This window comes from Taudactylus pleione, unplaced genomic scaffold (assembly GCF_031769625.1).
Source record: "Taudactylus pleione unplaced genomic scaffold, aTauple2 ptg001060l, whole genome shotgun sequence".
NCBI lineage: Eukaryota > Metazoa > Chordata > Amphibia > Anura > Myobatrachidae > Taudactylus > Taudactylus pleione.
This window is the reverse complement of record NW_028285461.1, coordinates 3,930,558-3,948,260: the sequence shown is the minus strand read 5'-3', so window position 1 is coordinate 3,948,260 and position 17,703 is coordinate 3,930,558.

The following is a 17,703-nucleotide window of genomic DNA, read 5'->3' as shown; positions in this document are numbered from 1 at the left end:
ATTACCCGAGCTAATATACCGCAGCATCACCTCTGTTACCTCTAACACCCAGCTCCTATATTACCTCAGCAAAGAGACAGCAGCATCACCTCTGTTACCTCTAACACCCGGCTCCTATAATACATCAGCTAAGAGACAGTAGCATCACCTCTGTTACCTCTAACACCCAGCTCCTATATTATATCAGCTAAGAGAGAGCAGCATCACCTCTGTTACCTCTAACACCCAGCTCCTATATTACATCAGCTAAGAGACATCAGCATCACCTCTGTTACCTCTAACACCTAGATCCTATAATTACCTCAGCTAAGAGACCGCAGCATCACCTCTGTTACCTCTAACACCTAGATCCTATATTACCTCAGCTAAGAGACAGCAGCATCACCTCTGTTACCTCTAACACCCAGATCCTATATTACATCAGCTAAGAGAGAGCAGCATCACCTCTGTTACCTCTAACACCCAGCTCCTATATTACATCAGCTAAGAGACTGCAGCAACACATCTGTTACCTCTAACACCCAGCTCCTATATTACCTCAGCTAAGAGACAGCAGCATCATCTCTGTTACCTCTAACACCCAGCTCCTATATTACATCAGCTAAGAGAGAAGCATCACCTCTGTTACCTCTAACACCTAGCTCCTATATTACCTCAGCTAAGAGAGAGCAGCATCACCTCTATTACCTCTAACACCCAGCTCCTATATTACATCAGGTAAGAGAGAGCAGCATCACCTCTGTTACCTCTAACACCCAGCTCCTATATTACCTCAGCTAAGAGAGAGCAGCATCACCTGTTACCTCTAACACCCAGCTCCTATATTACCTCAGCTAAGAGACAGCAGCATCACCTCTGTTACCTCTAACACCCAGCTCCTATATTACCACAGCTAAGAGACAGCAGCATCACCTCTGTTACCTCTAACACCCAGCTCCTATATTACATCAGCTAAGAGACAGCAGCATCACCTTTGTTACCTCTAACACCTAGATCCTATAATTACCTCAGCTAAGAGACCGCAGCATCACCTCTGTTACCTCTAACGCCCAGCTTCTATATTACATCAGCTAAGAGACAGCAGCATCACCTCTGTTACCTCTAACACCCAGCTCATATATTACCTCAGCTAAAATAGAGCAACATCACCTCTGTTACCTCTAACACCTAGCTCCTATATTACCCGAGCTAATATACCGCAGCATCACCTCTGTTACCTCTAACACCCAGCTCCTATATTACATCAGCTAAGAGACAGCAGCATCACCTCTGTTACCTCTAACACCTAGATCCTATAATTACCTCAGCAAAGAGACCGCAGCATCACCTCTGTGACCTCTAACACCCAGCTCCTATATTACATAAGCTAAGAGACCGCAGCATCACCTCTGTTACCTCTAACACCCAGCTCCTATATTACCTCAGCTAAGAGACCGCAGCATCACCTGTGTTACCTCTAACACCCAGCTCCTATATAACCTCAGCTAAGAGAGCAGCATCACCTCTGTTACCTCTAACACCCAGCTCCTATATTACATCAGCTAAGAGACTGCAGCATCACCTCTGTTACCTCTAACACCCAGCTCCTATATTACCACAGCTAAGAGACAGCAGCATCACCTCTGTTACCGCTAACACCTAGCTCCTATATTACATCAGCTAAGAGAGAGCAGCATCACCTCTTACCTCTAACACCCAGCTCCTATATTACCTCAGCTAAGAGACAGCAGCATTACCTCTGTTACCTCTAACACCCAGCTCCTATATTACATCAGCTAAGAGACTGCAGCATCACCTCTGTTACCTCTAACACCCAGCTCCTATATTACCTCAGCTAAGAGACCGCAGCATCACCTCTGTTACCTCTAACACCCAGCTCCTATAATACATCAGCTAAGAGACAGCAGCATCACCTCTGTTACCTCTAACACCTAGCTCCTATATTACATCAGGTAAGAGAGAGCAACATTACCTGTTACCTCTAACACCCAGCTCCAATATTACCTCAGCTAAGAGAGCAGCATCACCTCTGTTACCTCTAACACCCAGCTCCTATATTACATCAGCTAAGAGACTGCAGCATCACCTCTGTTACCTCTAACACCCAGCTCCTATATTACCTCAGCTAAGAGACAGCAGCATCACCTCTGTTACCGCTAACACCCAGCTCCTATATTACATCAGCTAAGAGACAGCAGCAACACCTCTGTTACCTCTAACACCCAGCTCCTATATTACATCAGCTAAGAGAGAGCAGCATCACCTCTTACCTCTAACACCCAGCTCCTATATTACCTCAGCTAAGAGACTGCAGCATCACCTCTGTTACCTCTAACACCTAGATCCAATAATTACCTCAGCTAAGAGACCGCAGCATCACCTCTGAAACCTCTAACACCCAGCTCCTATATTACATCAGCTAAGAGACAGCAGCATCACCTCTGTTACCTCTAACACCTAGATCCTATAATACATCAGCTAAGAGACAGTAGCATCACCTCTTTTACCTCTAACACCCAGCTCCTATATTATATCATCTAAGAGACAGCAGCATCACCTCTGTTACCTCTAACACCCAGCTCCTATATTACCTCAGCTAAGAGACCGCAGCATCACCTCTGTTACCTCTAACACCCATCTCCTATAATACCTCAGCTAAGAGACCGCAGCATCACCTCTGTTACCTCTAACACCCATCTCCTATAATACATCAGCTAAGAGACAGCAGCATCACCTCTGTTACCTCTACCACCTAGCTCCTATATTACATCAGGTAAGAGAGAGCAACATCACTTGTTACCTCTAACACCCAGCTCCAATATTACCTCAGCTAAGAGAGCAGCATCACCTCTGTTACCTCTAACACCCAGCTCCTATATTACATCAGCTAAGAGACTGCAGCATCACCTCTGTTACCTCTAACACCCAGCTCCTATATTACCTCAGCTAAGAGACAGCAGCATCACCTCTGTTACCGCTAACACCCAGCTCCTATATTACATCAGCTAAGAGACAGCAGCAACACCTCTGTTACCTCTAACACCCAGCTCCTATATTACATCAGCTAAGAGAGAGCAGCATCACCTCTTACCTCTAACACCCAGCTCCTATATTACCTCAGCTAAGAGACAGCAGCATCACCTCTGTTACCTCTAACACCTAGATCCAATAATTTCTTCAGCTAAGAGACCGCAGCATCACCTCTGAAACCTCTAACACCCAGCTCCTATATTACATCAGCTAAGAGACAGCAGCATCACCTCTGTTACCTCTAACACCTAGATCCTATAATTACCTCAGCAAAGAGACCGCAGCATCACCTCTGTGACCTCTAACACCCAGCTCCTATATTACATAAGCTAAGAGACAGCAGAATCACCTCTGTTACCTCTAACACCCAGCTCCTATTTTACATCAGCTAAGAGACAGCAGCATTACCTCTGTTACCTCTAACACCCAGCTCCTATATTACATCATCTAAGAGACAGCAGCATCACCTCTGTTACCTCTAACACCCAGCTCCTATATTACATCAGCTAAGAGAGAGCAGCATCACCTCTGTTACCTCTAACACCCAGCTCCTATATTACATCAGATAAGAGACAGCAGCATCACCTCTGTTACCTCTAACACCCAGCTCCTATATTACATCAGCTAAGAGACAGCAGCATCACCTCTGTTACCTCTAACACCCAGCTCCTATATTACATCAGCTAAGAGACAGCAGCATCACCTCTGTTACCTCTAACACCCAGCTCCTATATTACCTCAGCTAAGAGACAGCAGCATCACCTCTGTTACCTCTAACACCCAGCTCCTATATTACCTCAGCTAAGAGACCGCAGCATCACCTCTGTTACCTCTAACACCCAGCTCCTATATTACCTCAGCTAAGAGACCGCAGCATCACCTGTGTTACCTCTAACACCCAGCTCCTATATTACCTCAGCTAAGAGACCGCAGCATCACCTCTGTTACCTCTAACACCCAGCTCCTATAATACATCAGCTAAGAGACAGCAGCATCACCTCTGTTACCTCTAACACCTAGCTCCTATATTACATCAGGTAAGAGAGAGCAACATTACCTGTTAACTCTAACACCCAGCTCCTATATAACCTCAGCTAAGAGAGCAGCATCACCTCTGTTACCTCTAACACCCAGCTCCTATATTACATCAGCTAAGAGACTGCAGCATCACCTCTGTTACCTCTAACACCCAGCTCCTATATTACCACAGCTAAGAGACAGCAGCATCACCTCTGTTACCGCTAACACCCAGCTCCTATATTACATCAGCTAAGAGAGAGGTGCATCACCTCTTACCTCTAACACCCAGCTCCTATATTACCTCAGCTATGAGACAGCAGCATCACCTCTGTTACCTCTAACACCCAGCTCCTATATTACATCAGCTAAGAGAGAGCAGCATCACCTGTTACCTCTAACACCCAGCTCCTATATTACCTCAGCTAAGAGACAGCAGCATCACCTCTGTTACCTGTAACACCTAGATCCTATAATTACCTCAGCTAAGAGACCGCAGCATCACCTCTGAAACCTCTAACACCCAGCTCCTATATTACATCAGCTAAGAGAGAGCAGCATCACCTCTGTTACCTCTAACACCCAGCTCCTATATTACATAAGCTAAGAGACAGCAGCATCACCTCTGTTACCTCTAACACCTAGATCCTATAATTACCCCTGCTAAGAGACCGCAGCATCACCTCTGTTACCTCTAACACCCAGCTCCTATATTACATAAGCTAAGAGACAGCAGAATCACCTCTGTTACCTCTAACACCCAGCTCCTATATTACATCAGCTAAGAGACAGCAGCATCACCTCTGTTACCTCTAACACCCAGCTCCTATATTACATCATCTAAGAGACAGCAGCATCACCTCTGTTACCTCTAACACCCAGCTCCTATATTACATCAGCTAAGAGAGAGCAGCATCACCTCTGTTACCTCTAACACCCAGCTTCTATATTACATCAGATAAGAGACAGCAGCATCACCTCTGTTACCTCTAACACCCAGCTCCTATATTACATCAGCTAAGAGACAGCAGCATCACCTCTGTTACCTCTAACACCCAGCTCCCATATTACCTCAGCTAAGAGACAGCAGCATCACCTCTGTTACCTCTAACACCCAGCTCCTATATTAACTCAGCTAAGAGACCGCGGCATCACCTCTGTTACCTCTAACACCCAGCTCCTATATTACCTCAGCTAAGAGACCGCAGCATCACCTCTGTTACCTCTAACACCCAGCTCCTATATTACCTCAGCTAAGAGACCGCAGCATCACCTCTGTTACCTCTAACACCCAGCTCCTATAATACATCAGCTAAGAGACAGCAGCATCACCTCTGTTACCTCTAACACCCAGCTCCTATATTACATCAGCTAAGAGAGAGCAGCATCACCTGTTACCTCTAACACCCAGCTCCTATATTACCTCAGCTAAGAGACAGCAGCATCTCCTCTGTTACCTCTAACACCTAGATCCTATAATTACGTCAGCTAAGAGAGCGCAGCATCACCTGTTACTTCTAACACCCAGCTCCTATATTACTTCAGCTAAGAGAGAGCAGCATCACCTCCATTACCTCTAACACCCAGCAACTATATTACATCAGCTAAGAGACAGCAGCATCACCTCTGTTACCTCTAACACCCAGCTCCTATATTACATCAGCTAAGAGACAGCAGCATCACCTCTGTTACCTCTAACACCCAGCTCCTATATTACATCAGCTAAGAGAGAGCAGCATCACCTGGTACCTCTAACACCCAGCTCCTATATTACCTCAGCTAAGAGACAGCAGCATCACCTCTGTTATCTCTTGCACCCAGCTCCTATATTACATCAGCTAAGAGACAGCAGCATCACCTTTGTTACCTCTAACACCTAGATCCTATAATTACCTCAGCTAAGAGACCGCAGCATCACCTCTGTTACCTCTAACGCCCAGCTTCTATATTACATCAGCTAAGAGACAGCAGCATCACCTCTGTTACCTCTAACACCCAGCTCCTATATTACCTCAGCTAAGATAGAGCAACATCACCTCTGTTACCTCTAACACCTAGCTCCTATATTACCCGAGCTAATATACCGCAGCATCACCTCTGTTACCTCTAACACCCAGCTCCTATATTACCTCAGCAAAGAGACAGCAGCATCACCTCTGTTACCTCTAACACCCGGCTCCTATAATACATCAGCTAAGAGACAGTAGCATCACCTCTGTTACCTCTAACACCCAGCTCCTATATTATATCAGCTAAGAGAGAGCAGCATCACCTCTGTTACCTCTAACACCCAGCTCCTATATTACATCAGCTAAGAGACATCAGCATCACCTCTGTTACCTCTAACACCTAGATCCTATAATTACCTCAGCTAAGAGACTGCAGCATCACCTCTGTTACCTCTAACACCTAGATCCTATATTACCTCAGCTAAGAGACAGCAGCATCACCTCTGTTACCTCTAACACCCATATCCTATATTACATCAGCTAAGAGAGAGCAGCATCACCTCTGTTACCTCTAACACCCAGCTCCTATATTACATCAGCTAAGAGACTGCAACATCACATCTGTTACCTCTAACACCCAGCTCCTATATTACCTCAGCTAAGAGACAGCAGCATCATCTCTGTTACCTCTAACACCCAGCTCCTATATTACATCAGCTAAGAGAGAGCAGCATCACCTCTGTTACCTCTAACACCTAGCTCCTATATTACCTCAGCTAAGAGAGAGCAGCATCACCTCTATTACCTCTAACACCCAGCTCCTATATTACATCAGGTAAGAGAGAGCAGCATCACCTCTGTTACCTCTAACACCCAGCTCCTATATTACCTCAGCTAAGAGAGAGCAGCATCACCTGTTACCTCTAACACCCAGCTCCTATATTACCTCAGCTAAGAGAGAGCAGCATCACCTCTGTTACCTCTAACACCCAGCTCCTATATTACGTCAGCTAAGAGACCGCAGCATCACCTCTGTTACCTCTAACACCCAGCTCCTATATTACCTCAGCTAAGAGAGAGCAGCATCATCTCTGTTACATCTAACACCCAGCTCCTATATTACATCAGCTAAGAGACAGCAGCATCACCTCTGTTACCTCTAACACCTAGCTCCTTTATTACCTCAGCTAAGAGAGAGCAGCATCACCTCTGTTACCTCTAAAACCCAGCTCCTATATTACCTCAGCTAAGAGAGCAGCATCACCTCTGATACCTCTAACACGCAGCTCCTATATTACATCAGCTAAGAGAGAGCAGCATCACCTCTGTTACCTCTAACACCCAGCTCCTATATTACATCAGCTAAGAGAGAGCAGCATCACCTCTTACCTTTAACACCCAGCTCCTATATTACCTCAGCTAAGAGACAGCAGCATCACCTCTGTTACCTCTAACACCCAGCTCCTATATTACATCAGCTAAGAGAGAGCAGCACCACCTGTTACCTCTAACACCCAGCTCCTATATTACCTCAGCTAAGAGACAGCAGCATCACCTCTGTTACCTCTAACACCTAGATCCTATAATTACCTCAGCTAAGAGACAGCAGCATCACCTCTGTTACCTCTAACACCCAGCTCCTATATTACATCAGCTAAGAGAGAGCAGCATCACCTCTGTTACCTCTAACACCCAGCTCCTATATTACATCAGCTAAGAGACAGCAGCATCACCTCTGTTACCTCTAACACCCAGCTCCTATATTACATCAGCTAAGAGACAGCAGCATCACCTCTATTACCTCTAACACCCAGCTCCTATATTATGTCAGCTAAGAGAGAGCAGCATCACCTGTTACCTCTAACACCCAGCTCCTATATTACCTCAGCTAAGAGACAGCAGCATCACCTCTGATACCCCTAACACCCAGCTCCTATATTACATCAGCTAAGAGAGAGCAGCATCACCTGTTACCTCTAACACCCAGCTCCTATATTACCTCAGCTAAGAGACAGCAGCATCACCTCTGTTACCTCTAACACCTAGATCCTATAATTACCTCAGCTAAGAGACCGCAGCATCACCTCTGTTACCTCTAACACCCAGCTTCTATATTACATCAGCTAAGAGAGAGCAGCATCACCTCTGTTACCTCTAACACCCAGCTCCTATATTACATCAGCTACGAGAGAGCTACATCACCTCTGTTACCTCTAACACCTAGCTCCTATATTACCCGAGCTAATATACCGCAGCATCACCTCTGTTACCTCTAACACCCAGCTCCTATATTACCTCAGCTAAGAGACAGCAGCATCACCTCTGTTACCTCTAACACCCAGCTTCTATATTACATCAGCTAAGAGAGAGCAGCATCACCTCTGTTACCTCTAACACCCAGCTCCTATATTACATCAGCTAAGAGACTGCAGCATCACATCTGTTACCTCTAACACCCAGCTCCTATATTACCTCAGCTAAGAGACAGCAGCATCATCTCTGTTACCTCTAACACCCAGCTCCTATATTACCTCAGCTAAGATAGAGCAGCATCACCTCTGTTACCTCTAACACCTAGCTCCTATATTACCTCTGCTAAGAGAGAGCAGCTTCACCTCTGTTACCTCTAACACCCAGCTCCTATATTACATCAGGTAAGAGAGAGCAGCATCACCTCTGTTACCTCTAACACCCAGCTCCTATATTACCTCAGCTAAGAGAGAGCAGCATCACCTGTTACCTCTAACACCCAGCTCCTATATTACCTCAGCTAAGAGAGAGCAGCATCACCTCTGTTACCTCTAACACCCAGCTCCTATATTACCTCAGCTAAGAGACCGCAGCATCACCTCTGTTACCTCTAACACCCAGCTCCTATATTACCTCAGCTAAGAGAGAGCAGCATCATCTCTGTTAACTCTAACACCCAGCTCCTATATTACATCAGCTAAGAGACAGCAGCATCACCTCTGTTACCTCTAACACCCTGCTCCTTTATTACCTCAGCTAAGAGAGAGCAGCATCACCTCTGTTACCTCTAACACCCAGCTCCTATATTACCTCAGCTAAGAGACAGCAGCATCACCTCTGATACCTCTAACACCCAGCTCCTATATTACATCAGCTAAGAGAGAGCAGCATCACCTGTTACCTCTAACACCCAGCTCCTATATTACCTCAGCTAAGAGACAGCAGCATCACCTCTGTTACCTCTAACACCTAGATCCTATAATTACCTCAGCTAAGAGACCGCAGCATCACCTCTGTGACCTCTAACACCCAGCTCCTATATTACATCAGCTAAGAGAGAGCAGCATCACCTCTGTTACCTCTAACACCCAGCTCCTATATTACATCAGCTAAGAGATCGCAGCATCACCTGTTACCTCTAACACCCGGCTCCTATATTACATCAGCTAAGAGACAGCAGCATCGTCTCTGTTACCTCTAACACCCAGCTCCTATATTACCTCAGCTAAGAGACGCAGCATCACCTCTGTTACCTCTAGCACCCAGCTCCTATATTACATCAGCTAAGAGAGAGCAGCATCACCTCTGTTGCCTCTAACACCTAGCTCCTATATTACCTCAGCTAAGAGAGAGCAGCATCATCTCTGTTACCTCTAACACCCAGCTCCTATATTACCTCAGCTAAGAGAGAGAAACATCACCTGTTACCTCTAACACCCAGCTCCTATATTACCTCAGCTAAGAGACAGCAGCATCACCTCTGTTACCTCTAACACCTAGATCCTATAATTACCTCAGCTAAGAGACCGCAACATCACCTCTGTTACCTCTAGCACCAAGCTCCTATATTACATCAGCTAAGAGACAGAAGCATCATCTCTGTTACCTCTAACACCCAGCTCCTATATTACATCAGCTAAGAGACAGCAGCATCACCTCTGTTACCTCTACCACCTAGATCCTATAATTACCTCAGATAAGAGACCGCAGCATCAACTCTGTTACCTCTAACACCCAGCTCCTATATTACATAAGCTAAGAGACAGCAGAATCACCTCTGTTACCTCTAACACCCAGCTCCTATATTACATCAGCTAAGAGACAGCAGCATCACCTCTGTTACCTCTAACACCTAGCTCCTATATTACATCATCAAAGAGACAGCAGCATCACCTCTGTTACCTCTAACACCCAGCTCCTATATTACATCAGCTAAGAGAGAGCAGCATCACCTCTGTTACCTCTAACACCCAGCTCCTATATTACATCAGATAAGAGACAGCAGCATCACCTCTGTTATCTCTAACACCCAGCTCCTATATTACCTCAGCTAAGAGACAGCAGCATCACCTCTGTTAAATCTAACACCCATCTCCTATATTACCTCAGCTAAGAGACCGCAGCATCACCTCTGTTACCTCTAACACCCAGCTCCTATATTACCTCAGATAAGAGACCGCAGCATCACCTCTGTTACCTCTAACACCCAGCTCCTATATTACCTCAGCTAAGAGACCACAGCATCACCTCTGTTACCTCTAACACCCATCTCCTATAATACATCAGCTAAGAGACATCAGCATCACCTCTGTTACCTCTAACACCTAGCTCCTATATTACATCAGGTAAGAGAGAGCAACATCACCTGTTACCTCTAACACCCAGCTCCTATATTACCTCAGCTAAGAGAGCAGCATCTCCTCTGTTACCTCTAACACCCAGCTCCTATATTACATCAGCTAAGAGACTGCAGCATCACCTCTGTTACCTCTAACACCCAGCTCCTATATTACCTCAGCTAAGAGACAGCAGCATCACCTCTCTTACCGCTAACACCCAGCTCCTATATTACATCAGCTAAGAGACAGCAGCAACACCTCTGTTACCTCTAACACCCAGCTCCTATATTACATCAGCTAAGAGAGAGCAGCATCACCTCTTACCTCTAACACCCAGCTCCTATATTACCTCAGCTAAGAGACAGCAGCATCACCTCTATTACCTCTAACACCTAGATCCTATAATTACCTCAGCTAAGAGACCGCAGCATCACCTCTGAAACCTCTAACACCCAGCTCCTATATTACATCAGCTAAGAGAGAGCTGCATCACCTCTGTTACCTCTAACACCCAGCTCCTATATTACATCAGCTAAGAGACAGCAGCATCACCTCTGTTACCTCTAACACCTAAATCCTATAATTACCTCAGCAAAGAGACCGCAGCATCACCTCTGTTACCTCTAGCACCCAGCTCCTATATTACATCATCTAAGAGACAGCTGCATCACCTCTGTTACCTCTAACACCCAGCTCCTATATTACATCAGCTAAGAGAGAGCAGCATCACCTCTGTTACCTCTAACACCCAGCTCCTATATTACATCAGATAAGAGACAGCAGCATCAACTCTGTTACCTCTAACACCCAGCTCCTATATTACATCAGCTAAGAGACAGCAGCATCACCTCTGTTACCTCTAACACCCAGCTCCTATATTAGCTCAGCTAAGAGACAGCAGCATCACCTCTGTTACCTCTAACACCCAGCTCCTATATTACCTCAGCTAAGAGACCGCAGCATCACCTGTGTTACCTCTAACACCCAGCTCCTATATTACCTCAGCTAAGAGACCGCAGCATCACCTCTGTTACCTCTAACACCCAGCTCCTATAATACATCAGCTAAGAGACAGCAGCATCACCTCTGTTACCTCTAACACCTAGCTCCTATATTACATCAGGTAAAGAGAGCAACATCACCTGTTACCTCTAACACCCAGCTCCTATATAACCTCAGCTAAGAGAGCAGCATCACCTCTGTTACCTCTAACACCCAGCTCCTATATTACATCAGCTAAGAGACTGCAGCATCACCTCTGTTACCTCTAACACCCAGCTCCTATATTACCTCAGCTAAGAGACAGCAGCATCACCTCTGTTACCGCTAACACCCAACTCCTATATTACATCAGCTAAGAGACAGCAGCAACACCTCTGTTACCTCTAACACCCAGCTCCTATATTACATCAGCTAAGAGAGAGCAGCATCACCTATTACCTCTAACACCCAGCTCCTATATTACCTCAGCTAAGAGACAGCAGCATCACCTCTGTTACCTCTAACACCCAGCTCCTATATTACATCAGCTAAGAGACTGCAGCATCACCTCTGTTACCTCTAACACCCAGCTCCTATATTACCTCACCTAAGAGACAGCAGCATCACCTCTGTTACCGCTAACACCCAGCTCCTATATTACATCATCTAAGAGACAGCAGCATCACCTCTGTTACCTCTAACACCCACCTCCTATATGACATCAGCTAAGAGAGAGCAGCATCACCTCTGTTACCTCTAACACCCAGCTCCTATATTACCTCAGCTAAGAGACAGCAGCATCACCTCTGTTACCTCTAACACCTAGATCCTATAATTACCTCAGCTAAGAGACCGCAACATCACCTCTGTTACCTCTAGCACCAAGCTCCTATATTACATCAGCTAAGAGACAGAAGCATCATCTCTGTTACCTCTAACACCCAGCTCCTATATTACATCAGCTAAGAGACAGCAGCATCACCTCTGTTACCTCTACCACCTAGATCCTATAATTACCTCAGATAAGAGACCGCAGCATCACCTCTGTTACCTCTAACACCCAGCTCCTATATTACATAAGCTAAGAGACAGCAGAATCACCTCTGTTACCTCTAACACCCAGCTCCTATATTACATCAGCTAAGAGACAGCAGCATCACCTCTGTTACCTCTAACACCTAGCTCCTATATTACATCATCAAAGAGACAGCAGCATCACCTCTGTTACCTCTAACACCCAGCTCCTATATTACATCAGCTAAGAGAGAGCAGCATCACCTCTGTTACCTCTAACACCCAGCTCCTATATTACATCAGATAAGAGACAGCAGCATCACCTCTGTTATCTCTAACACCCAGCTCCTATATTACCTCAGCTAAGAGACAGCAGCATCACCTCTGTTAAATCTAACACCCATCTCCTATATTACCTCAGCTAAGAGACCGCAGCATCACCTCTGTTACCTCTAACACCCAGCTCCTATATTACCTCAGATAAGAGACCGCAGCATCACCTCTGTTACCTCTAACACCCAGCTCCTATATTACCTCAGCTAAGAGACCACAGCATCACCTCTGTTACCTCTAACACCCATCTCCTATAATACATCAGCTAAGAGACATCAGCATCACCTCTGTTACCTCTAACACCTAGCTCCTATATTACATCAGGTAAGAGAGAGCAACATCACCTGTTACCTCTAACACCCAGCTCCTATATTACCTCAGCTAAGAGAGCAGCATCTCCTCTGTTACCTCTAACACCCAGCTCCTATATTACATCAGCTAAGAGACTGCAGCATCACCTCTGTTACCTCTAACACCCAGCTCCTATATTACCTCAGCTAAGAGACAGCAGCATCACCTCTCTTACCGCTAACACCCAGCTCCTATATTACATCAGCTAAGAGACAGCAGCAACACCTCTGTTACCTCTAACACCCAGCTCCTATATTACATCAGCTAAGAGAGAGCAGCATCACCTCTTACCTCTAACACCCAGCTCCTATATTACCTCAGCTAAGAGACAGCAGCATCACCTCTATTACCTCTAACACCTAGATCCTATAATTACCTCAGCTAAGAGACCGCAGCATCACCTCTGAAACCTCTAACACCCAGCTCCTATATTACATCAGCTAAGAGAGAGCTGCATCACCTCTGTTACCTCTAACACCCAGCTCCTATATTACATCAGCTAAGAGACAGCAGCATCACCTCTGTTACCTCTAACACCTAAATCCTATAATTACCTCAGCAAAGAGACCGCAGCATCACCTCTGTTACCTCTAGCACCCAGCTCCTATATTACATCATCTAAGAGACAGCTGCATCACCTCTGTTACCTCTAACACCCAGCTCCTATATTACATCAGCTAAGAGAGAGCAGCATCACCTCTGTTACCTCTAACACCCAGCTCCTATATTACATCAGATAAGAGACAGCAGCATCAACTCTGTTACCTCTAACACCCAGCTCCTATATTACATCAGCTAAGAGACAGCAGCATCACCTCTGTTACCTCTAACACCCAGCTACTATATTAGCTCAGCTAAGAGACAGCAGCATCACCTCTGTTACCTCTAACACCCAGCTCCTATATTACCTCAGCTAAGAGACCGCAGCATCACCTGTGTTACCTCTAACACCCAGCTCCTATATTACCTCAGCTAAGAGACCCAGGCATCACCTCTGTTACCTCTAACACCCAGCTCCTATAATACATCAGCTAAGAGACAGCAGCATCACCTCTGTTACCTCTAACACCTAGCTCCTATATTACATCAGGTAAAGAGAGCAACATCACCTGTTACCTCTAACACCCAGCTCCTATATAACCTCAGCTAAGAGAGCAGCATCACCTCTGTTACCTCTAACACCCAGCTCCTATATTACATCAGCTAAGAGACTGCAGCATCACCTCTGTTACCTCTAACACCCAGCTCCTATATTACCTCAGCTAAGAGACAGCAGCATCACCTCTGTTACCGCTAACACCCAACTCCTATATTACATCAGCTAAGAGACAGCAGCAACACCTCTGTTACCTCTAACACCCAGCTCCTATATTACATCAGCTAAGAGAGAGCAGCATCACCTATTACCTCTAACACCCAGCTCCTATATTACCTCAGCTAAGAGACAGCAGCATCACCTCTGTTACCTCTAACACCCAGCTCCTATATTACATCAGCTAAGAGAGAGCAGCATCACCTGTTACCTCTAACACCCAGCTCCTATATTACCTCAGCTAAGAGACAGCAGCATCACCTCTGTTACCTCTAACACCCAGCTCCTATATTACATCAGCTAAGAGACTGCAGCATCACCTCTGTTACCTCTAACACCCAGCTCCTATATTACCTCACCTAAGAGACAGCAGCATCACCTCTGTTACCGCTAACACCCAGCTCCTATATTACATCATCTAAGAGACAGCAGCATCACCTCTGTTACCTCTAACACCCACCTCCTATATTACATCAGCTAAGAGAGAGCAGCATCACCTCTGTTACCTCTAACACCCAGCTCCTATATTACATCAGATAAGAGACAGCAGCATCACCTCTGTTACCTCTAACACCCAGCTCCTATATTACATCAGCTAAGAGACAGCAGCATCACCTCTGTTACCTCTTACACCCAGCTCCTATATTACCTCAGCTAAGAGACAGCAGCATCACCTCTGTTACCTCTAACACCCAGCTCCTATATTACCTCAGCTAAGAGACCGCAGCATCACCTGTGTTACCTCTAACATCCAGCTCCTATATTACCTCAGCTAAGAGACCGCAGCATCACCTGTTACCTCTAACACCCAGCTCCTATAATACATCAGCTAAGAGACAGCAGCATCACCTCTGTTACCTCTAACACCTAGCTCCTATATTACATCAGGTAAGAGAGAGCAACATCACCTGTTACCTCTAACACCCAGCTCCTTTATAACCTCAGCTAAGAGAGCAGCATCACCTCTGTTACCTCTAACACCCAGCTCCTATATTACCTCAGCTAAGAGACAGCAGCAACACCTCTGTTACCTCTAACACCCAGCTCCTATATTACATCAGCTAAGAGAGAGCAGCATCACCTCTTACCTCTAACACCCAGCTCCTATATTACCTCAGCTAAGAGACAGCAGCATCACCTCTGTTACCTCTAACACCCAGCTCCTATATTACATCAGCTAAGAGAGAGCAGAATCACCTGTTACCTCTAACACCCAGCTCCTATATTACCTCAGCTAAGAGACAGCAGCATCACCTCTGTTACCTCTAACACCTAGATCCTATAATTACCTCAGCTAAGAGACAGCAGCATCACCTCTGTTACCTCTAACACCCAGCTCCTATATTACATCAGCTAAGAGAGAGCAGCATCACCTCTGTTACCTCTAACACCCAGCTCCTATATTACATCAGCTAAGAGACAGCAGCATCACCTCTGTTACCTCTAACACCCATCTCCTATATTACATCATCTAAGAGACAGCAGCATCAACTCTGTTACCTCTAACACCCAGCTCCTATATTACATCAGCTAAGAGAGAGCAGCATCACCTCTGTTACCTCTAACACCCAGCTCCTTTATAACCTCAGCTAAGAGAGCAGCATCACCTCTGTTACCTCTAACACCCAGCTCCTATATTACCTCAGCTAAGAGACAGCAGCAACACCTCTGTTACCTCTAACACCCAGCTCCTACATTACATCAGCTAAGAGAGAGCAGCATCACCTCTTACCTCTAACACCCAGCTCCTATATTACCTCAGCTAAGAGACAGCAGCATCACCTCTGTTACCTCTAACACCCAGCTCCTATATTACATCAGCTAAGAGAGAGCAGCATCACCTCTGTTACCTCTAACACCCAGCTCCTATATTACATCAGCTAAGAGACAGCAGCATCACCTCTGTTACCTCTAACACCTAGATCCTATAATTACCCCTGCTAAGAGACTGCAGCATCACCTCTGTTACCTCTAACACCAAGCTCCTATATTACATCAGCTAAGAGAGAGCAGCATCACCTCTGTTACCTCTAACACCCAGCTCCTATATTACATCAGCTAAGAGACAGCAGCATCACCTCTGTTACCTCTAACACCCATCTCCTATATTACATCATCTAAGAGACAGCAGCATCACCTCTGTTACCTCTAACACCCAGCTCCTATATTACATCAGCTAAGAGAGAGCAGCATCACCTCTGTTACCTCTAACACCCAGCTTCTATATTACATCAGATAAGAGACAGCAGCATCACCTCTGTTACCTCTAACACCCAGCTCCTATATTACATCAGCTAAGAGACAGCATCTTCACCTCTGTTACCTCTAACACCCAGCTCCCATATTACCTCAGCTAAGAGACAGCAGCATCACCTCTGTTACCTCTAACACCCAGCTCCTATATTACCTCAGCTAAGAGACCGCAGCATCACCTCTGTTACCTCTAACACCCAGCTCCTATATTACCTCAGCTTAGAGACCGCAGCATCACCTCTGTTACCACTAACACCCAGCTCCTATATTACCTCAGCTAAGAGACCGCAGCATCACCTCTGTTACCTCTAACACCCAGCTCCTATATTACATCAGCTAAGAGACAGCAGCATCACCTCTGTTACCTCTAACACCCATCTCCTATATTACATCATCTAAGAGACAGCAGCATCAACTCTGTTACCTCTAACACCCAGCTCCTATATTACATCAGCTAAGAGAGAGCAGCATCACCTCTGTTACCTCTAACACCCAGCTCCTTTATAACCTCAGCTAAGAGAGCAGCATCACCTCTGTTACCTCTAACACCCAGCTCCTATATTACCTCAGCTAAGAGACAGCAGCAACACCTCTGTTACCTCTAACACCCAGCTCCTACATTACATCAGCTAAGAGAGAGCAGCATCACCTCTTACCTCTAACACCCAGCTCCTATATTACCTCAGCTAAGAGACAGCAGCATCACCTCTGTTACCTCTAACACCCAGCTCCTATATTACATCAGCTAAGAGAGAGCAGCATCACCTCTGTTACCTCTAACACCCAGCTCCTATATTACATCAGCTAAGAGACAGCAGCATCACCTCTGTTACCTCTAACACCTAGATCCTATAATTACCCCTGCTAAGAGACT